This window comes from Falco naumanni, chromosome 17 (genome assembly GCF_017639655.2).
Source record: "Falco naumanni isolate bFalNau1 chromosome 17, bFalNau1.pat, whole genome shotgun sequence".
In the NCBI taxonomy this organism is placed as follows: domain Eukaryota; kingdom Metazoa; phylum Chordata; class Aves; order Falconiformes; family Falconidae; genus Falco; species Falco naumanni.
Genome location: NC_054070.1, coordinates 7,321,898 through 7,344,830, shown reverse-complemented (window position 1 = coordinate 7,344,830; position 22,933 = coordinate 7,321,898). Strand labels below are relative to the sequence as shown.

Genomic DNA, 22,933 nt, shown 5'->3' with positions numbered 1-22,933 from the left:
ACCTTTCACTTTCAGAAGAAACGAACCCCAAGACACCTGAAGAAAGTGGACTACGTGCGGGGCGCTGACGGACGTGAACGAGCAAAGACCGAGTCTCTCCTCCTCCCAATCTCCTCTAATCTTTCCGACGTTCGATCTTACAAGTATTTGCATCTAAACAGTGATTAAATAGAATGAAGATGGAGGGACAGATATTTTAAAAATAAAATTGGCGTGTAGTTGCATGGCAGACAAAAATTCATTTTATCTCTCAGAAGAATCCACACCCTTCCATAATCCTTCCAGTCTCTCACACGGGTGCAGAAGGGACAAGAGTCGTTATTCAAGGTGGTAGCAGCAGCCTCCCTGATTTATCACAGCCGCGCACCTACCCCACAGTTCAACAAACAGCCACAGCAATGGTCAGACAACAGAGAATTCGATTCATCAACTATTTGTGACCCGTCAGGGCTCTGTAATAACCTGAGCCCTGTCTTACATGGGAAGGAATTTCCCCACGAAAGCCTTTGCCTTGGCAAAGGAAAAGGCAAAGCCTTGGCTCTGGGGAGAAGCACACCAGGCAGCTGGTACTGGCCAGCACTGGAGGCAGGAGCTGGTGCTGTGCGGGGAGCTCCGGTGGGAGCTGCTCCAGCCCAGCCATCCCCAGGTGATACGGACCCACACCTCCCCTCCCCACGGCACGGCAGGTTTGGTGCAGGAACCTACTCCCACCAGGAGCAGAGAGAGGGGAGGGGGCGAAGGGTATGGCTGGCCATTGGGTTTCCATTCATAACCACCCGTTACATTTCCAACCTTCCAAGGGGCTCTTTATGAATGTTATTAATTCCCCGCTCCCTGGAAGCCCTTTGGAAGAAAGGGTGGGAGAGAGCACAAGGGCGAGTGCTTAGGGAAGGGCTGTTCATACAGTGCCAGATCCTTTCACAGCTATCAGTGTCCATTCACCGCAGCTGAATGTGAAATACACCATGGAGAATAGCCCTGGCAGGCTTGCGCGGGATGAAATGGAAAACTCACCTGACCCCTCCTGACCCTCTCCCCTTCCCCCTCCCCTCCCAAATCTCCTTGACCCCATTCACAGCGTGGGGAGAGGGGAGTGGTCATTAAGCAGGGATGGGAGAACGGCCATTTATTTAGTCTCTCTGAATTAACTCTGCGTTTCCTTTGAGCTCGGGGGCTCCATTATATCAGCTTCGGCAGCTTTGCTTAGGGAAAGAGCAGCAGTGGGTGGAAATCCCCTCTGACAAGAACAAGGAAGACCTGGGCATCCCAGCCCATTTGAAATTCCCTCCCTCACCCCACAGTGCAGCAGCCCAGACACCAGGATATATTAATCTACGACTAAATGCTACAGATGCTTCCAGAGTTACAGGCAGGGGCAGGTCCCCGCAACAGCGCCGAAGACCTTCCACGCAGTTTGGTTCAAAGGGAGACATCTGAATTTACTAGGACTGGGGGTTAGTTCCTTCCTGCCGTGCTGCAATTGCGTTGCTGCAGCACCTACAACATGATCATCCGGCTTTCAGGGTGATGTAAAAGCCAGAGCTCAGTTCAGGCCCTCTCGTGCTTGCTGCTCTCCTGATGCAGGCTGATCCCCGGCCCAACAGACACACACCGAGGCTGAAGGCAGCTCACCTCCATCCCCGTTTGGTGAACTGAAAGTAAGAAGCCAAAGAGAGAAGAAGCCGCCAACGTGAAGCACCTGCAGCCAGCAGCTGATTTTCAGGAGGCTGCATCTTCCCCCGTCTGTGGGCCACTAAACCAGACTGCACCCGCTCAGTGAGCAAAGCTCTGGTCTCCCGTAACCACCGAGCCATTCACCTTCCCTCCAGGTGGCTAGGGCTCACCAAGATGGACTTTGAGATGCAACCTCAGGTGCTGCCAGGCTCCCACTGCCTCAACCACAGAGCACAAGTCATTTCAGAGCCAGCAGAATACACCTGCAGCTGCCATGGAGCAGGGGCAGGGCACAAACCACCCGGTGACTTTCCCTTTACCTTTGGCCCTCCTGACCTGGGAGGCTGGTCAGTCCTGATGGTGAGCAGGGTTGGGCTGTTCCAGAGGCAACCCAAGGGACTGGTTCACTTCTGCAGAAGCTCTGGGAGGCATTTTTTGCTGATATCCTTCAGGTAAAGGTGCATCTGTGAGGGCAAGTGACCACTGAGTGTCTTCTGCGTGTTACAGTGAGCAGCAGGGGCACGTGAAACAGGTCACTGTTTGCCCCACATTCACCAGCTGACTAAAGCAAAGGCACCAGGGAAAGGCAAATGAAAGTCCCTATGAGATGGATGCGGAGGTCAGAATATTTGTTAAGAACGGGAGTTAGGAAAGGATGTTTTCCAGCCTGGCAGGCTAACAGCACTGTCCTTGCTCTGCCTGTCATGCAGAGAGGATGCCTTCCAGGGTGGAGAAAGATCTGTCCCGCTTGCCCTTCACCCTGCACGTCTGTGGTATCTCACGCTCCTTTCAGGAGCTGTGCCAATAGCTTTATCCTCACCCCGCAACGTGAACATCAAACAGACAGCAGGGCAGCCCACAGGCTCCACTGACCTCCTGTCCCACAAGCTGCTTCTCTCTGGCAGACAAAGGAATCGCCCCTGCCAGGAGGCTTTCTCCTGGGCTTTGGCTGCCTTAGCTCCCGTGCCCGCCTGCTTGACCAGTGAAAAGGATACAGCAGCAGAAAGTGGCCAGTTCCAGCTCATCCTCCTCCTCCTCCCCCTTTACAAACAGAAAGTGCCTGTCTAACGAGATCACTGACTCAGCGGAGGCCACGCTGACACTTTCGGAGCTCACCACACTTCTCCAAGGGACGGACATCAGCCCAGCAGCGCACACCGCGATGGATGCCAGCGGGTATCATTAACTCTCCCACAGTTGGCAGGCGTCATTGCCACGTTCACCCAGCGGCAGCAACAGGCTTCGGGACGCCTGGGAGATCCTGCTGCCGTCCACGCTAGGAGGAGCCTGGCCAAGATCAGACGGCGCAGGATGGAGCTGGGCACCCGGCTTTCTGCAGGCAGGCAGCAGCCCAGGCTGAAGGGCTGAAGCCTTGCCTTGCGGGTCTGCAGCTCAGCCCCATCTCCTTCAGGGACACCGCAAAAAGGTGACTGCACTATAGAGGGCCAAGTTCTGCTGTGGTGCGGTGAAGGACTGAGCACCCCAGTAAATACCCTGTAGCTGAGCTCAACTGCAGAGGGATCTTCAGACTGCGCTGAAGGAACCGCAACGGGACTGCTCATGCCCGCCCCACGGCAGGATGGTTTAGGATGGTCTCACAGTGTTTTACCTGCTCGGGACTGGGATTTAACCACCAGATTTCATTAAGCACAGAAGCACCGCACGCTTCTGAGCGCACACAACGCCACCTGAGAAACAGCAGTTTCAGCCTCGCTCATTCCGATCGCTCCCTCCTGACTCAGCGTCAGGTCTGCTATAAACAACCCGAGACCTCCAGATGAGGTTGGCTGGCTCTACATCAGAGCTACAGCTTTGTTTTGCTACTGCATGGCCCAGGCTCTGGCTTTTATTCACGAGAGGAGCCCGTGTTTTGGAGCGGGAAGGGAAAGGAAAGATGATCTGGTTCTGCTTTTCACTTAGGTTCATTTTTGGTGTTTAAATACCGTGCCCATCGCCCTGGCGTTTGGTCTGAGTCAGCCTCTCCCCCACCCCCTTCTTCTTTTTTTTATTATTTTTTTTAGCAGAAGAATAAAAATGTAAATTGAACTGGAAAGGGAAAAAATAAGCCCCCTCCAGGTGCCCCCCTTCTCTGCAGCGTGGTAACGGGCACAGATTATATCCGGCACCACATGACCAGGGCCCGTATTTATATGTCAGTGTGTAAAACCCACCCTGCTGAGCTGCCTTTTCTCTGCCTGAGGCTGGGGGCTTCTGCTACGCGTCTAGTCAAACAGGCCCACAAAGGGGATTAAGGAGAGCCCCTCAGCCCCGCAGAGTAATCCATCAAATTATCCCTTGTTGGCGTTGCTGTCCTCTTCAGGAAGGGGGGGGGGGGGGGGGGGAGAGAAAAAAAAAAAAAAAAAAAAAGCCCTCCAAAGGCTTTTAGAGGCACTGAAATTACACTTGAGCCTGAAACACTCCACCCAGCTGCTGTAGCCCACAGCACAATGGGCTGGTTGTAAAGGGAATACCGGGAAGCGAGGGAAAAGAGATGGACACTGTTAAAAAGGGCAGCAGCCTCCCCGTGTCTAAAACTCCAACAGGTGGCCCAGCCCCCCCCCCCCGCTGCCGGGACCCCCCAGCAGTGCCGGCCACGGTAACACTTGGCTGCGCATCCCTGAGGCTCGAGGATGTGTGTGTTGTGCCCAGGACCCACGGACACGTCCTCCTCCTCCTCGGACCTTGCAAAGGCAGAGTCTGCACCCAAGAGCCTGCACCCAGCCCTGCAGAGGAGCACCCAGCCCTGCAGGGGACCAGGGCTGGGGTCCAGCAGTGCCCCTGACCACAGGCTGTAGCACTGTCACCCCATGGTACCTGCCTGGTCCCCAGAGCTCTGCGGCTGGACAGTCCTTCGAAACCCTGCAGCACACCTAACACTGGCAGCAGGCTCGTCTGGGGCACGCTGGGGCACACGGCATCTTCACTGGTGCCCCCATAGGCAAAGCAAAGCCAAAGAACGCCCACGCTCACCAAAATTCTGGGAATGTCTACCTGGGTTGAACCTGTATTTTCTTCCACAGCTACCTAAATTGCACAAGAACTTTTGTGCCGGTCATTACCACCCTATTTTGAGGTACGATGTCCTCTATCCACCAGCTCTGCCTAAGCAAGCACGTGGGATTTCATGGGGTTGCGTTACTGTAATCCTGCTTAGGGGAAACGATCACCGGGGGTGAAACAGGGAAAGCAGAGAGCAAAGCTCTTACCCCAGCAAACTGGAACTGGCAAAGAGAAAAGCAAACCGGTTCTGGTGGATGGCTGTTACCACGTACAGAGAACACATAGCTGTCCCACTGCATGCTACACAGGTCACCTTAGCACTGAAAAGTGACACACAACTGCGTTTTAATCACTAGTGCTGAGCCCCAGAAGAATAATTTCCCCATCTTTTACGGAGAAGAGATGGGAAGGCAGAAACCCTAGCTGCTTTACTGTGTCCATTTTGCAATGCCTGTTCACAGGGCTGGGAAATGGGAAGTGAAATCGGAACTTCTTGTTTCCAACCAAAGCACAAATGCCACATAAGGGGACATCTGACTCCTCAGCAAGCCGATGTCATACTTCGGCTCCGAGACAGCTCTAGGACTTCTACCCCATGACAGAGCTTCATCATTTCTGGCTTTATTTGGGAAGCTGTGACAGTCACGGGGCCAGCCGAGTCTCAGGACTAACCTTGGGATGGAGAGGACCATTCTGAGGTACCAGCAAAACCCAAGGGCCGGAGCAAAGCCCACAGCCGGCACTGACACGTGAGACTGTAAATCCAAACCATCAGCCACGGCTCCTGGGCCAGCAGCTGCCAGGGGCTCTGCAGAAACAAACCGCCCAGCCCCGGCAGGGGGGCGAAGGGATTCCTTAGCCCAACCCGCACCCCGACAGGCTGATTATCAAGTAGCAGCGAGGGGTCCGACAAATAGAGCCCCAGCGGGAGCTGCCGCCACCTAACACCGAAATCTAACCTTCCTTCGTTTTGCCAGAAGTCGTGTTTGCCAAGGGCTGCACCGAGGAAAGGAGGAGGAGAGCGAGCAGCCAAAGCGCCACGCACGGCCGTCCCCGGAGAGCAACAGGCACAGACTTCCACAGTCCCTTTTGCTTCAAGTTTTGGGAGCGTGACCTCGTGCTCTTCCTCAAAGGATATACTCTGAATCCTAGACACACACAGAACTAATGGGCCCTTTTGTAATCACATGGTAGTTAGTCCATTTTTTCATGGTAATTTTCTGGTCTGCAATTCCAGTTATTTGTGTCCCTGCCGGAGAAGTTTGATGCTAACATATCTCTCAGCGAGCCCTTTGACCTCTGCTGGCAGGTTGGTGGGTTTCTCCCTCTCTGTTTTCTGTCTCTAAAATGAGGTCATGGCTTTGAATGAGACAAAGAGCCTTTGCAGCGTGAGGAATAGCCCCAAGACAGCTGTGAGTACAGAACCCCCATCAGTCACATCAGACCCTGATGTGCTCGGCAGCAGCCCGCAGCTCTCCCGGGAACGGCTGGGTTTTACCCCCCTGCTCAGAGAAGAGATCATGCAAGCGCTCCTAGCAGAGCTGGTGCAAGAACGGATGCACAACAGGCAGCTACCTCTGGTGGGAGCATTAAAAGGGGGAGAGAAAAAAGCAAAACCCTCCAAATACTTTGGGCTGGGAGTTGATTTAAGATACCGCTGTCCGCGCCGCCTGCCCCTCTGGCAGAGTTGCCGTTTCCACCCCGCTTGCTGGCTCTCCAGCCACCCGTGCTCCCCGTCTACCCTCTGGGCTTCAGCGGCCGGTGGAGCTGGGTTTGTGCCAATATGCCAGACTGTCCCCTTCAGTCACAGCAGCCGTGGGCCAAGCACCCTCTGCCAAAGGGACGCATGAAGAGCACGCGTGCAGGGAATAACAGGATTTCTCTGGGGTGCTTTAAGGTCAAAGACCACATATCGGAGTCCCGAGATCTTTCTTATAAAAGCAGCACTTCTACGTGTCCGACTTCTACTTTGCTGTCTTAATGAGGACCCTCAGGTCACCGCTGGAGCAGAGAGAACTTTTTCCTTATCATGACAGACCAGTCACAAGGCCTGGGTCTGAAAACATGAGATGCTATGATTTTTACTTCTGCCTGAAATTGTCCGGATAACGGCAAAGATAAGAAGCAATCAGATTTTATTTTTCAAGACAGATAAGTTTCACTGGAAGATCGTTATAGGAAACTTAAGAAGCCTTTTCCTTTCCCCACTCTCACTATCAGTTTCATGTGTAATGGACCCTGAACACGCAGGGATTTAACATTAAGCTGCAGCCGTTCACACAAAACACACGGCAGCATGGAGAATCTGGAAGGGGAGTTTTCCATTTTCAAAAGAGAAGGCTCAAAGCTGCCATTTGTACAGGAGGTGAATGGAGCAAGGCATTTTTACCATCCCCCTCACTACTCCCCACCCCATCTCTCCTTACAAACAGGAACCTAACTTCTGTTTTGAGCCCTGGAAAGAATATCAGTCCCAAATATTAGCTTTTTAGTAATTAAGCATGGAGTTCAAGTTCAAAGCTCCCTAGATTTTGCAGGGCACTCTGAGCAGGGGCGCTCAGGCTTTTTGCTGCACATGGTTAGTTTCTTGCTCTGGTACCGAGAGCACAGACTGCATCTATCAAGGAGGACAGGCAGGAAAGGGGTCAGAGCACTGAAATTACTTAGCACTTGCTGAAAAAGTCTGCTGTAAAGCAGCGGATAAATGAAAGTTTGTGCATTTCAGACTCTGAGTAGAGGCAGGATTTTCTCTCCACGCTGGGCTCTCGCTTGCCCATGTTTACTGGAGTAAAGTTCAGTGAGCTACAAATGAAGCAGAAAAGACCTCTGATATTCCCGCAACATGCTCTGGGCTGCCTTGGGCAAGCAGCCAGGGCACCTCGGGCAGGCGCAACGCTGGCTGTGCCCAGGAAGAGCCAGGAAGGAGCTTATCAACAGCAGCGTCTCGGGCCACTCTGGTTGTGCATCAGCATGTGCTAACTAGCCTCAGCTACAGTCTTCTGTTAGCAGAGGGGATAACTAGCATTCCCTGCTCTTGCCCAAAAGGCTTATACGCTGCTATCAACATTGGCCACAGACAGTGATGAATGGGAGTATCTGGGGGCAGCACAAACGTAGACTGTGTTCACAGAAATCAAAGATGAAAGAGGCCCTGTTGAATCATCTTCCCTGGGGCTGCTGCAGGACTGCTCCCAACAGCACATTCTCCAGTGATTTGTCCAGTCTGGATGGATGGGTCTCGAGTACTGAGGTTGCAAGAATTTCCCCTGAAACAATATCCATGGGCTAAGAGATTTAATAGCTGGGAAGCGACCTTCCTTCCTTCCCTCCCTCCCTCCAGTCATCCCCTACGTAATTCCTATGCTCTCCTTTTTATATGCATGGTCAGACCCCTCTCCAGACTACATTTAGCCACTTTCCTAAACCTAGCTTTAGTCAGTCCTCACGAAAAGCCACCCTTCCAGGCCCATTAATTGCTCAGTCGGCCTTGGCTGTAGCACAGCAGCCTTTTGTTCCAGCATTGCTCCAGCTGCTCCCACCACCCCTTGCACACAGGAGTCGTTTTGTCATAAACATTCCCAAACGCACCTCTGAAGTCTAACAGCAACAGTGCCCGCACAAAGCCCTCCCCTGTCACGCCAAGAGCCAGTACCTGGTACACACAGAGCGCTGCCTTGGAAAGCCACTGTCATCGCATTGTTCCTTTGTGCTCCATCTCTTTGTATTTATGAACTGCCTCTCGCCACAGACCTACAAGGAAGCTCTCTCTGTGACCAGAACAATCCTTCAGGCTGTTTGCACAGCTCTAAGCAAAGGGAGAATTTTTGCCAGAATCCAGACTGAGGTAGCACAGCGACGACCAGTACACCACACGGGCAGGGAGAGCACCAACAGGGGATAATCACCACCAGCAGTGTCAGCTCAGGTCTTGTAGATCACCAAAATGCTTTGGGTACCCCCTCTCCAAACAGAAGATCACACCAGAAGTGGCACTACAGCCCTGGGCAGAGGGGAAAGAGATGAGTGTAACTTTCCAGACCAGTGGCAGAGCACGCTGCCGATGGAAAAAGTGTAAAATCACCAGCAGGGAACTCACACACAGGTTCCAGAGCGACGTGGAGGCTTTTGGCCTCTGTGCAGAGAGGACAGAGAACTGAGTGAGTACACCTACACCCACCTGGAATCCAACTGAAGAGCCAGCTCTGCCCATGGCTCCTAAATAAGAAGCAGGCAACTGGGAGGAGAAGGCAGAAGAGAGTCAGATTTGAGGTTTGATCACCACCTCCGTTTCTTTGACGTAGCAGGTCAGATTCCAGCAGGAATCACTCCTAGCATTCGGTAAAAAAAGCGTGATCCATGGATTTTATTGCATGCACTGTTTCACTAAAACTCTTAACCCATAAATCTAGCGCAAGATTTAGATGTTATCCACAACTATGTACACATCATTCCTGAAGTTGGCTCTAGCCTGCTCTGCAAGAACATTAATGGCTTTCGAGTGCTGACAGCTTGCACTGATTTGAGTCAATGCACTCACTGTATTTGCATTTTTCTTGAAGTCCTAGCTCCTGGAGACAAACCACCATGGAGACCTTCAGCTTTCAATAAAATGAAGGTGGAAGAAAATCCACTCCCTTGATTGAAGCGAAAAACCTTAGACCTCACAAACCAAACACAGTACCCATCATCGTTTTAAGTTTCTTTTTTCAAATAAACCTCGTTGTTTTGCCAGAGGCCATCCTTACACCTGAGTATTCAAAACCTGGCAATTACGAGAATTCATCTGCAAGTCCCCAGAAGCTGGTTCCTTCTGAAATCAACAGAGCTGATTTCAGGTGTTTCTCAAAGAAGGTCTCCCTGAATGTAAGACAGGGCCGGGTCCCCAAGATCTGGACTAGCAGCAGTTTCTTTTAGTACGCATAAAGTAACAAGGAAAAAGAAAAACGATTCAGAGCTGCAAATCAAGCACCTGCTTATTGCTGTGTGTGTTCCAGGCACCCTCCAGCACCAAGACAAAGAAGCCATTCGGACCACATTTCTACAGAACATTTCTTATTTTGCCAGACAATATTCACGGGGGTCTGTTTCTCCTCTTCTGCAGGCTGGCAAAATGTTAAACAAATATTTTTGAACTGCAAGAGGAACTGACATTTTAGGATATGAAAACAAGGAGGAAGGGCACAAATTTGAGGACCTCCAAGGAACAGCATGCATACAAATAATAATAATAACTAAATGGTGCCTTTATAGTTCCATTTAGTTATGTTTTTTGAACAAGCAACTCAAGAGCTTCATTTGTGGACGCATCAGCAAGTTCTGCAGGCCTGCAACACTAGATCAGACTGATTCATACAGCAGTGAGGAGCAACAGCAGCACAAGAATTAGAACAGGCTTCAAGGGTTCAACATATTCAAACATCAGGCACAGAACTGCAAAAAGAAACCTTTGATTTACTATCCTCCTTTTCTTTTGTGGGGAGCGCAAGGTTTCCTTTATGTTACACAGATCTATGCTTACAGGCGGTCTTCTCTGAGCATCTATATCGTGTGGCAACCTTGCAGAGACACCTTTAAAGTTTCCCAGTTTTATAAAAGCAAGGATTCCTCTGTGATGCTCTCTGTCCTCTCAGCTGAGCCCTGGGATCCTTGTTTTCACACGGAGAGGTTTGATGTCTGATATTAAGCTTTCAGAAATCAAGTAAACATTGAAAACAGTTGACAGGTGCTCACAAGCTCCTCATGACTCCCTTGCTCCACTCACAGCGCAACCTTGGTCATGAGTTTAACCGCACGGCTGAAGGATCACAAGACTCCACAGGTTGGCTGTCTAGGGTTAGTTTTCGTTAAAAGTAGCTGTCTTAGGCTGACTGCCCCCCCCCCCCCGCAGAAGCCACAGGACACCGTCATATGATGGAATTGTTTGCAACAGCAGAAGTGAATGGAGGAGAGTCACCAGACAGAACTCTTTTTGGTTTCTGCGCATCCCTCTCCACACCGCCTGGTGCTTCCTTCTCTCCAGGCACGAGGCTTTACAGCTATTTTGCTTTGTCACCCCCTACCACTACGTGCGGTTGCTCTCCTCCCATCCCTTTGGTCCTTTTGCTTCGGCTTCCTCGTAGCCTTGACTCCATCACAAACCTCCACAACTTTCACCCAATGGGTCAAGTGTTTTGCTTTGATGTTGCCTTAGCCAAGATAAAGGAGATAGCAACTCACACATTAAAGAAAACCCCAAACAGTCAACTACCAAAACAAGACACTCCTTGGATGAACTGCTCCAACATAGAGAAAGGTGGAGGATAAACACAAACAGATGTTACTCACAACACTTATAGCTCATCTGAAAAGCTCTACAATCCCACTGTGACAAGAGTGGCATAAACCTCCGGAGAGACTAAAATCCGAGGACTGCATTAGTCCTATATCCACTGCTGCGTACGAAATATGCTTAAATTGCCTGAGAATATAGAGCATCGATAAAAAAAGAGAATACAGAGTATTGATAAAAAAAAAGAGACAATCAGCAAATCGCTTCGTAAAGTTCGTTACGTGTTTTTCTCTGGTCATTTAAGCAAGCTCCTAGCACTGGTCTAGACTGGCACCAGACCTGACTGAGTTACAAGCAGCTTGAATCCAACCAACCCCTAGTACCGTCGGGGAGAACACACAAACCCAGCAGTATTCTGAAGTTCTCGGCCACATCACCGCCTGCAGTACTCCTTCGACAGGGAGCAGTCAGAAAACTGCCACAGGCAGAACTTTTCACACCATTTTTTATCAGTGTAAAACTATGGAAACCAGAGATTGAGACTAATATAATCTAGCAGATTAGAAATATCGCTATTATAAAGACTACTTTCACCGAGCATCAACGTTTGTCTTCCTTTGCTCTTGTACATCCCTCAGTATTAATTTGCAAACCCTCAGAGCTTCTGGTGGATCCAACACAAAAGACTCTGGGTTATGATTTCCACAGTGATGCAGGCACTCTGCGAACAGGCTAATATTTCCAAAGAAGCTTTGCAGAAAGACACGCAAGGAGACACACGCAGTTATGTTCAAAATGCAGGTTTTGCCTTGTCACTTCATCATACAGTGGATTCAATGCTTTTAGCACCAGCTTTTTTTGGTCCATACTCTGAACAAAGCTTCTACAAGCAACTTCATTACAAAACAGCTATCGTTATATACAGTTTTTAAAATTATTTTCAGGACTGCGCACTCACAATGCCATCAGCCACAAGAGCCCAGCCATCACCCTGAATTCCATATGTAAGCTTTAGTCAAAAGAGCAGAGATGTGTAACAAGGGAAAAACAAAACCACACACACCCCCCTCAACACTGCCACTGCAGTGCTCCCGCGAAATAAACAGTTTGGGGAAAAGGTTAACAAGAGTTTATGCTAGACATCCCTACTTCCAAAGATAAAGCGGAGCAAAGGCTACATTTTCTAACTCAGCGAGCAGTCCAGTGAATTCAGCTTCTCGCACTATGGCTGTAACATTTCTCACTGCCCACAACAGCTGACTGTCCACTTCCACAACGATGCTGCTGGTGGAGTTTGTCCCGAACATATTGCAGTATCTACTATCACTCTTATTACATTACAGTGACAATAACCTTAGAGCCACTAAGACCACTGCTTTGTCCACAGATGATGTTATCCTTATCTCCAGGCAGCTTCTACACAAAGCCATGGGGCTTGGGCCTTCTAGCAACAGCTCCACGGTGGGAAACACCTTGAGGTTCAGGTACTTTGTAACTGGAACCTCGCCAAGGAGACAAGATGTTCTTACAGCTGACACTGCACTGTAACAAGCTGTAGAGGGATATACCCACCAGCAAACAGCGCAAGAAAAATCTCCCTACAAGGAGAAGTTTCCTACTAAATCCCAAGATTGGTTTATGCCCTGAAATACAGGGATTGGTATCCCTTGTAAAGCTCTCATTTAATTTGCTATTAATTCTGGAGATTCTTGTTATCCATATCAAATTTCTAATCCTTTTTTTCAAATCCCAGAAGCCAAGCGCTCTTGGCTTCCACGATGCTTTGTGGTAATAAGTTCCAGAGTTTAAGGCACTGCCTGGAATCCAAGTGCAGGGCTGGCAATCTGGCATGCCTGGGTCCGCCACCGCGGCCACTCCCCACCGAGTGGAAGGGCAGTAGCTACGGATGATGCAAGAAAGTCCAGGTAGCATCACACATTTAAGAAAAACAGAAAGAAAATTGCAGGTAGGGTGAATAATATAAAACGTTTAAAGGCTGGTACATGTTTTTCAGGAGTGCCTGCATGACTTCAATGCCCAGGTCATTTGGGTACTTTTGAAGTTCTTACTCATGTTCTGTTTCTATAAATTTCCAGTTATTCTCACGTTATACAAAGGCTGCTCTCTTCAACCCACATCTAGAACAGTGCCAGAATGGGACACGGTTTGAGCCTGGGCACTTTCCCTGTATTGCTCATGAGTCTGACAAATCTAGATGAGGATCAGGAAAGCTGCTCCTGACACATTTCCCTTCCAAAAAATTTTTTTTTTTTTTTAAACATAAGCATCTTGCCAAGCCTGGCTATCACCAGCATAAAACTATTAGTTTATTCTAGTGCCTGCCACTTGCTCCTAAAGCTGTCATCTGCAGGAAGACAAATTATTCTTTTAGTTTATGTTTACCATAAACAGCTAAGGCGTTTTACTACCAAAGTCCCCAGTCATGCCCAAGTCAGTAACGTAGGGACTGTCCCCGTTAGGATCTTTAGGTACCGCTTTTAAGACAAGAGCCTCCTCCCACTCCCGCTGATGGGGAGAGCCAAGTTATCCAGCGCAGGCAGAGCCCTCGGTGAGGTGCAATGGAAACTGCCCTTTGCCAGGCGCTGGCTCCTTCGGTTCTAAGGATTCACTGACCTCTCCCCACAAGTCTTCAGGATTCCTGGGAGCCGGCGATCACATCACGATTCCCAAACTCCTTTCCCATCCGAGAATCTTTAACGCGAACTCGGTCGCAGCAGATGTCTCTGTAACAATGAGAAGCACGGGGGGGCAAAACCTCTCCTGCCACATCCCGGCCCTGGGAGGGCTCGGGGCGGCCTGGCCGGGCGCAGCGCCGCGCTACCTGCAGCCGCTCCCGCTTCCCCGTGCGCCCGGGGCGGGGGGCTCCCACCGGGAAGCAGCGCGGATCCCAAGGAGCATCAGCAGGACCACTGCAGCAGTACCAGCGCTGCGCCGACCCCCCACCGCCCCCCGCTCCCGTCCCCCCGGCGCTGCCCAGCTCCGGCTCCAGCATCCCACAGCCGCTCGGGCTCGGCGCTCTGCCGCGACCCCCCCACAACGCCCCCCCCGCAGCCCCCGCACCGCTCCCGTCCCCCCGGCGCTGCCCAGCTCCGGCTCCCGCATCCCGCCGCCGCTCGGGCTCGGCGCTCTGCCGCGACCCCCCCCCAACGACCCCCCCCCCAGCCCTACCTCGGCGCGGCCGGGGCTCAGCCCTCCGCCCGGCCCCGGTGCGGCGCCCGCGCCTCCGCCGCCGTTTAAATGGGCAGGTTGCGGCCCGGCAGGGAGCATGCGCTGCCGCGGGCGGAGCGGGGGCCGCGGGGGGGCCCGGCCGCCCCCCGCCGCCGGGCAGAGCAGCCCCCAGCCCCCGCGGCCGGCGGAGCGGGGCTGCCCGGGCCCCCAGCGCGCCCGGTGCCGCTGCCAGCAGCCCCGCGGGGACCGGGCATCCACGCAAACCACTGGCATTTGGAGAAGGAACATCTCCCTCCTCCCCCCCCCCCCCCCCCCCACCTTTTTCCTCCCTTCTTCCTTGAGTATTACCCAGTGTGAATGGTTTCCCGTTTTGTTTGATTTTACTAACCTATTCATTACTTGTAATTGCTCGGATTGTATGCAAATGGATTCCCATGCTATGGGAAGCTTGTGACCTGGCCCCTGGACATTATTCATGGTAGATGACTGCTTCAAATCACATGGCGTGTGAGGGAGAGAGACAGACAGAATATATATGCTTGTACAGAGAGATCTAGACATTATATCGGTATCTAACTTGTCCAACAATCGCTGAACAGAACTGCGAGTTGAGGAAAATGAATGCTCTTATTCAAACGTACAGCCCTCAAGATGTGGACCCTCAGAAGAAACAGCCTTCCTTAAACATCTGCATCAACAAATATCTTTTTTTGTGTGAACACTCACGAGCGGAGGATAGGAAACAGGAGACAAGAATGCAGTCGACAAAACCAGCTGTTCTTAAATTAATGTTTGCAAATGCTTGGGCCAGTTCTTCAGCCGATAGGTCATCAAAAGACTTGTACTAGTTCGTACTATTTAAAGATTTGGCCCCCTGTTCTGCAACGTATTCATCCAGCTCTGCTTGCTGCAGAAATGTTACAAAGATCTTGTTATTTTTAATCTTCGCAGGGTCCCCTCCTTTGAGCAACTTTGTACCTCTCAAGGTCAAAAAATCCATTTCCATGTCACATTTCAGCTTGGATCAGCAGGATAGTCTTGTTTTCACTGTGAGCAGCTGTTCCCTCCCAAAGTTTGCTGAAAAGACTTACCCTACATCGAAAAAGCAGAGAAGCACCTGCATTTGTTGTCACTTGAACTGATGAGAACTCACTCTCGCTGGGGGGGGGGGTTGACAAGGAGAAACGGCACCGCTGTTTCCTGAAAAAGGTTTTTTGGCAGTCCAGATGCAGCTAGGAACTTGCAAAAACTGCTGAAGAGCTAGGCTATGACTTCAGTTGGTGAAGTGGAGGGTCCAAATTCGGGTGGGGAGAACTGCCCCTGTTTTATAGTCAGGCAAGTTCAAAAGCAATTAAATAGCTATTAGTGCTGCTGCTTTTTTTTTCTCTCTTTTTTTTTTTTCTTCTCCTTTTTTTGCCCTGGAGCATCTGACTCTCAGGAGGTGGGTTCCCAAATGCTGTGCACTGAGCTCGAGGAGCTCGGCATTGCAGGGCTCAGTGGTTAGACTAGCAGCATGAATTCGAGTTTCCTATCTTCTATTCCCGGCTCTGACTCACTGGGTGAGCTTGGTCCAGGCACAAGCAGCCAATTTTATAAAAGAAATTGCAGTCTGTGGTGGCGGATACTCCTAGACCGTCGCGCAGAGGAAGCTCTGCTCGTTTCGCCGCATGCCACAGCGGGCTGGCACTGTTTGAACGGGCCGGGAGTTCCACGAAGCTCTGCGAGTCAGAGAGCAAACCAGCAGCTCCGCTGGATGATACCACCTCCCTAGGATCATCTGTGCTCACAACAGGACACAGGGCAGGTCATAGGAAGGTCTGGCTTGCTACTCTCAAAACTCTGGAGGGAGATTTAACATTTACAGTTCCATAGCTGTACCAAAGAGCAACACCTCCTGGAGATGGACAGGGCTTGCTCAGAAGCGGTGCTCCAGACCAGAGGCAGGGCAACCTGTGCTGTTAACGGACAGATCACATTTTTTAGATTTACCAGGCAGAAGGTGGGTTTAACTGTGGCTAACAGGGCAGATTAGGACAACCGATACTCTGCTGTATCAAATACTAGTTCATTCATGCTTCAGTTATGTTCCTAGGGCACACGACCAATGCCCTTCCATCGAGGCACCACAAAAGTTAGGTGCTTCTCAAATACTTCAGCCTTCCCATCTCTCGTCTCATTTATCCTTTAATAAAGCAGTGATAACAATATTTGTGCACTCTGAAAAGCACTTGGCAACTTGTTGATAAAGGCTCCAGCAGATGCGATATATCTTTATTGCAATAATCTCTTCAAATTCCAGCCAGACGCTCTGCTCCTCCACAGAAAGCATTCACGAGTTCTAGCTGCAGGTGAACACACCTCTAGTTCCTCCCTCTTCAGCAAGGCATTTTCACACTTACTTAAAGCACACCTTCGCCTCACCTGGCCTCTGCTGTACAGGACGAGCTCCATGCTGAACTGCTACGTCTCACACTGGTTCCCAGTACAAGGAGCGCAGAGGGAACCCTGAGCTCCTCTACATGGTTTTTCTTTGCACAACTTTTGCCCCTTCCTCTCCACGACACCACTGTTTTTATTTATTGCCTCCTGCTCTTCTCTGGGACAAGACCATACCTTTCTTTAAGCTGACAGCAAGGTACTACTACTGCACAGATAAAGAAGAAAACAAAAAAAGAACAATTACTCCCCTTTAGAGGAATAAGCACTGGAAGTTACACCCAGACATCATAAGAGAGACTAAGGTGGCAGCACATCAGAGACAGCACTTGCACGGCTGTGAGCAAGCACAAATTTGAGTTTCACGGTCCCCAACACAGCAGGGGCAGCTGCGAGGGCAGCTTTCACCCTGCGCTGCCTCTCGCCAGCTCACGCACCAGCGCAGCGTTTGAGTGCCGATTTCCAAAACACCGATGCTTGCCTACGGGGCCTCAGCCGAGGCTTTCCACAGTCATTTCACAAACGGTACCAGAAGGAAAGAAGGGACATGTCACCACAAGAAGTAAAATACAGCCACACACTGGTGGAACATCCACTGCTCCCTGCTCAGGTCCTCCTTCCTTCCACCACGGCTCTACGGATCTCACATCGACCAGACAACTCCCCACAGCTGAGCAAGACCAAAAGACCAGCCATATCCTGGAGCCTTCTCACATGCTCCTGTAACTCATCCACCAACCAGCCGAGGATTTCACAGCACGTTAGAGGTTTTCCTGTTGCAGGGCTCCATGCTGATGGCTGCTGAGGATCCCACACCTCGATCCCAGAAGCACTTTGGCAAGGGCCCAGTGGGATCTTTGGTGGGATCAGCAGCTCTGAGAATTTAGACCATATAGTTGGGTACCTAAACATGGCAATAAGAGCCTGACATTGTTTCTACTACTGGTTTCAGTAGATCCAGTCCTAGGCTTATAAATAGACCTAATAATTTTGCTGAAGTAGGACTAGAAGACTGAGAACATTGCAGGATTGAGCCATCATGGGAATCTGCAAACTAGACTGATTTATCAAAGTGGGGAAATCCAGAGTCAACTGCCCTCTCAGCTGCTCGTGCCTGATTAGATCATAGCATAGATTTCCCCCATTTTATCTAAATCTCATCTACCCGTGGAGCTCATGGTATTGCCTAGAATATCGACGGGGGTAAGGCACCCTCACAAGTGGCAAATAAAACACGGAGCCAAAGAGCAGGAGACCATCTCAGCTTTACCTTGGGCACAGGGCGCGCTGTGACAGCTCAGACACTTCTGCCACAGCAACAGAGAGAGAGTGCACAATCCTGATCTCCTCTATGGATCTTAATCTGGCTGCACAGAGAGATTTCGTGGATGGTGTGATCTACTCTGGAAGCCGCATCAGCCCCAGCCTGGCCAAAGGTAGCTTTAAGCCCATTTCGTGCTTAATTACAGAAAAAAATGAGTCCTGAACTTGATTGCAGATGGTCTGCTGACTCACAATACAAACCTTTCGCTCTCTGTAAGCAGAGAAAATAAACCCATTCTCAGCACCCCACCCAGGGAGGTTAGGAGTGACTATGTACAGAGCACTCAGATACCAAGGTGGAAAAGTGTTAAGAGAAATGCAAAGCAGAAACATACTCTGGTGGTGCTGAGAGCTGTTGCCTCGAAAACAAAGGTGGGAATTCATGCTGCACGCTCAGGGCTTTTATAAGGATCTTTCTTGACCTGCCGACAGCCCCAGACCTCTCGTGCCAGTTGGGAGCGATGCTGCCAAAAGATGGACTGTGTGCAACTGTGTCTAATGCACCTTTAAAGAGAAAAAGCCACTAGAACAAACAAAAGCAGCGCCCGGCTGCACAAGCTGTTTATACTTGAGGTAGCCAGAGCAGGCGGCTCCACTTTTGGGCTTATCTTCACTCTCTTTCTAAACAGGAAATGTATTTTTGTCTCAAGCATTTCAGGAGACCAGGCTAAAACCTTCAGAATGTGGGGTACCAAAAAACTAGCATTTCAGCTCCTTTTGTGAGCCCTGAGAGGTGGCGGGTGGGTCCCCAGAACAGCAGGGGTATCACCTCTAACCACAACGCGAGGCACCGCCGGGCCAGCTCTGCTGGGCACCAGGGGCATCCGACACATCGGCTGCAGGAAAACGAAGGGATGGAAGTGGGGCTACCAGATCGGCTCTTGTGCATGTGAAAACTGCCACTGTCAGCATAACTGAGGACGGAGAATTTGGCGCAGGCAAACTATAGAAATTGCATTTTCCATGGCAATAGGGTTTCCTTGATAGAGGCATTACCTCTGCCCGGAGCAGTGCCAGGCTGGAAAGTGCCTGCTCCTGAAGACTGAAGCGAACAGCACATGTTCTTGCTTCCTCCCTGACAGCAAAGCAAAGCTGCAACATCCCAGAGGTTTACTATCTCCTGGCTCAGCACCACCATCCCCAGCTAGCCGCGCAAGCAGCTGGTTGTCTCTGTAAGACTGCAGGGGGGACACTGTGTCAGCACTACACTGGCTTTGCACAATTTTAATTCTCCCGGTTTTGCTGTAAGTTTCATAATATTTAGTATCAAAGCATTTGGAGTCATGGATTTAGTGAGGTGGGATTATTTTTTTTCTTTTTCTTTTTCTACATCTTTTAGTTATACATCTAGATCCATTTCTACATCTTTTATAGAGAAAAGCTTAGAAACGTGATTGGCCATAAACTGCCAAAATCAAAAGGCAATTAGTTCTTGGTTTTTTGTTTTGTTTTGTTTTGTTTTTTTTTAATTGGGAAGCTCAAGAATTAAGCAATCTCATGATTTTTGAGACTGCAAAGCCTGTCTCATATTGCAAGGGCTGGATTTGGTTAGAGAGATATTCCTGTTTGGTAGGGAGATGGGGTCACCGTGTACCACTTACTGGTTTCCAAGGCCTCTGCAGACAAGCAAACTTGCTCCCTCGTCCAAGTCCTTATTGATACTGGAACAGCTCCCACTGTTTGCCGCTCAGTGTCAACGTTACTGTCCCTGCAGGCGATGCAGAAAGAAAGAAGCTGTCCGTGAAACTGTGTATATGAGCGTTGCTAAACTGGGTTTGAAATCTGGGCATATCTGCTATGTTTACAGAGTGCAGGACAAACATTTTAGCATTCCCCCTGCTGTTCCCTGGGCTGCATTCTTAACCTCTGCCTCTTCCAGCCAGCCTCCTTTCCCCATACACAGCACCACGTGCTCCGTTGCCTTCCCTTCTTTTCAGGATGTAGCCAGTTTTGAACTCTGCCACCTGCCAAGCAAGCTGTGGTTGCCCCTTGCCCTGTCAGGACACTGCAGATCCTGGCAGGGAGGGATGTCCTTGCTAGGAATAGACGAGGAGAGACAGCCAACCTCAACAGCACCACAAAATCCACCTTCACTAAGGGGAAGTTAGAAAGGAACTGAACAACAACAGCTCTGCTGAACCCTCTTCCCCTGCTGTTGTTTGGTGCCTTTTTTTTTTTTTTCTTTTTTCTTTTTGTTGCTGTCACCTCCGGTGTGCAGGTAAGCCCAAATTTCCCCTGTGTGAAAAGGAAGCACAGCTCTGTTTCAGTCCCCTGCCTGAGAGCAGCCACAGCCTCCAGCTCTCCAAACCTCTGGCTACTGTGGACTTCAATCCTTGGCATAGCAAAGCTTGCCACCCACACCTGGCCTCTGGCCACAGCGAGCTCTTTAACCTTCTGCATCGCAAAAACAGCCAGGCACCACTTTGGAAGGCCACTGTAAGGATAAAGATCACTTTGCAACACCTAGTTCTACGACCTACAGCGCATCTCTGCTACCACCCTGCCTCTCCTCCCCCAGTACGTCACTCCTCGCCTACCTCAGTCCTACAAATGAGGCAGGCAAAAATTGCCTGGCCAGGACCTTCAGCAGCAGCACAACAGATGCCAGGTTAGGAAAGGTACCACTGTCCTCAAAATCTTGAGCTACATCACCCACCCGAGTATCAGGTAATTGCTCACACTCTGCCCACTGCCTTCCCACTCTTACCCCAAGGAGGTAAATGTTATTTCACTGTGCCCAGAGTCACATTGCCAGGGGGCACAGCAGACAATGCTGGCGCCAGTTTACAATTTCCAGCCCACGGGGTAAGATTTGAGGGTCTTCCTCGTGAAACAGCCTATTTTGATTCAAATCTGGTTAGAGAAAGCCGCCTATGGATTGAGCTCGTTCCCACCCTGCACGTTTGGTACCGGCAACTTAAAGCTACTCTCTGCCTTGCTGCCCTTTAGTTCTGCTAAGCTAGAGACAAAGCAATGGATTTCTTTCTGGTTTGGGTGCCAAGGAAACTGTCAGCTCCCATTCAGTCTCCAAGCCTTTCCCTGCAACAGACTTGCTCAGCCACTTGCAAATGATGCACCCCATGAGCCATCCAGTCAATTTCCCAGGACAGCTTCAGCGCTGAGCGCCGGCCACGGGACCCCGGGACATTCGGTAGGTAACAGATGAAACCAGGGGCCCTGGTATGCAAGAGGCTGATGACCTTGACTAAACAATAACTTACTAATACAAGTCCCTCTGGAACAAGGGCAACTAGATGAAAAAGCAGGTCTTGCTGTTTGTTCCAGTTGGGGGCCATCTCATTTCTTTAATGAAATTCTACTTATTTGCAAAGGGACATAAAAAGTTCCAGTTCCTTGAATAAAGCAGGGCCTAAACAATGAGAGATGCTGCCTTTGATTATAAATCCAAACCTTTTCTCCAGGCAGAACCCCTTTCTCCAGGCAGTACCTAATGCCACAGCGCTCGGCTCACCCTGGAGGTGCCCCCAGACCCGTTCTGACTGAGCCCTTAGCTTTTCTGCCCCCACTCAATTTTTTTTTTACTTTCCATCCCTCCTTCTCTCACATAGCCACGACTCCTCCAGGCGACATCTCCTAACTTCAGCAAGCCCTGCTGCTTGCAGGACGGTTCTCAGCTTTGCCAGAGTTTTGTGCAGAACTTGGAGTCGGCTCTTTCAGAGTAATTCTTTGGCTCCATCCCAGGCGTGCACACTCCTGCAGATGTCCTAACAGAAAACAAAAAAGGCGGTCCTCAGCCTAGACCTTGACATCCAAGCATAGGAGGAGACAGGACAGATGGATCCGAGGAAAACAAACAGGAAGAGGGGCAAGGTCATTGCTTTGCACCCCAAGAAGAGCTTGGGATGGGGTTCCAATACAGTTTGTATCGGACCACTGAGCCTCCTGTGTGGCATATCTCCCACTGCAGGGTACACAGCGGGATCTGCAAACAGGAACCATTATGGGAAATGGGGTACTGGAGCCCCTGAGTTGGTGCTCACACCGTAAGGTGCTGCTCAACTGTTACCCTGCGGTGGTAGGAGACATCCAAGGCAAGCGATCGCAGCCAGGCAAGGAGGAGGGCAGCAATCTGCAGGGGGTGAAACTAATTTTGAATAAAAGTCCACCCTAAAGCAAAGCCCCCGATGCCGTCTGAACCATCATCAGTTTCCAAAGGGAAAGCCCTCAAATCTCTGACTTCCAGCCTCCCGAAGCCTTGTAAAACCTTCAGGCACAGCCAGTGGCACACAGGCTGAGGGGCAGAATTGCCTCTCCAGTAGAGGAACAGGTTATCTGCCAGGCAAGAAATTCAGATTGCCTGAAAGAAACACGCCACGTTCAGAGGGTGCTTACACACTTCAGATCACTGCAAATTGACTTGCAAAATCCTGTTTGTCACCGCAGCAGCCCCGCGGCCATCCCCGTGCCCACGCGCAGCACCCCACGTGCTGAGCCAAACCCGCTCGCCAGCTCTCAGCCTGCCAGGCTGAACAAGACCTGAGCTCCCAGCCTGAAGGGGCCATAGGAAATTACGTGTGTCCGAACATACATTTTACAGTCTGAACTGAGATCCAACCCCAGCCATGAGATGAAGAACTACGCATTGTTGTGGGGACTGCTGGAGATTTCCAGGGGTATTTGCTCCAGCAGCTCAGCTGCGAAGAGCAGTAACAACGGTGGCAGAGAACCGCCGTCATTCATCGTGAGTGGATGAAGCACAAACCTGAAACAGAAAATAACTGTATTTACAGAAACCACCCCAGCCATATTTGCTGAAAAAGGAATTTCTTGTCAAACCAGTTGATCAAGAGTAATTATCTATGAAACTTTACAAGCTTAACATTTCCCTTTTCTTGACTATTTTATTATACAATTGATGGGCAGATATTTTTTCAGGTAAACAACTTGCACCCTGTTTATAGCACACAGTGCAAATATTTCCCAGCATGTTTATTCTGAAATACTTGTACTGTACGGCCAGGAAGTGACTGCAGGAGAAAGACACCCAGGCTATGCTCCTTTCCAAAGCGCTGGTTGGAAGCA

The 22,933-nt window shown here is 50.4% G+C and overlaps 1 protein-coding gene and 1 long non-coding RNA gene across 5 annotated transcripts in view; both read right to left on the bottom strand.

Moving 5' to 3' along the window:
- Positions 1–14,215, bottom strand: part of SLC45A3 (solute carrier family 45 member 3) — a 30,851-nt gene extending 16,636 nt beyond the window's left edge. The window contains exons 1-2 of one of the 3 annotated variants that reach the window (XM_040616372.1): positions 14,132–14,215; positions 13,577–13,686 (exon numbers count right to left, since the gene is read on the bottom strand). The gene's annotated coding sequence lies outside the window, so the exon portion shown is untranslated. Of the gene's footprint in view, positions 1–2; positions 154–13,576; positions 13,896–14,131 lie in introns of those variants that run through there. The other 2 variants (XM_040616373.1, XM_040616371.1) reach the window with 2 other exon arrangements.
- Positions 14,216–16,100: 1,885 nt separating this feature from the next.
- Positions 16,101–20,277, bottom strand: LOC121098715. Of its 2 annotated transcripts, XR_005831330.1 has the most exons (5): positions 20,096–20,277; positions 19,492–19,598; positions 18,887–19,068; positions 18,226–18,354; positions 16,101–18,101 (listed from the first exon to the last, which is right to left on the bottom strand). It is a non-coding gene; the product is annotated as an uncharacterized LOC121098715 (long non-coding RNA). The 2 variants fall into 2 exon arrangements; XR_005831329.1 differs by lacking the exon at positions 20,096–20,277 and having other exon boundaries at positions 19,492–20,069.
- Positions 20,278–22,933: the final 2,656 nt, after the last annotated feature.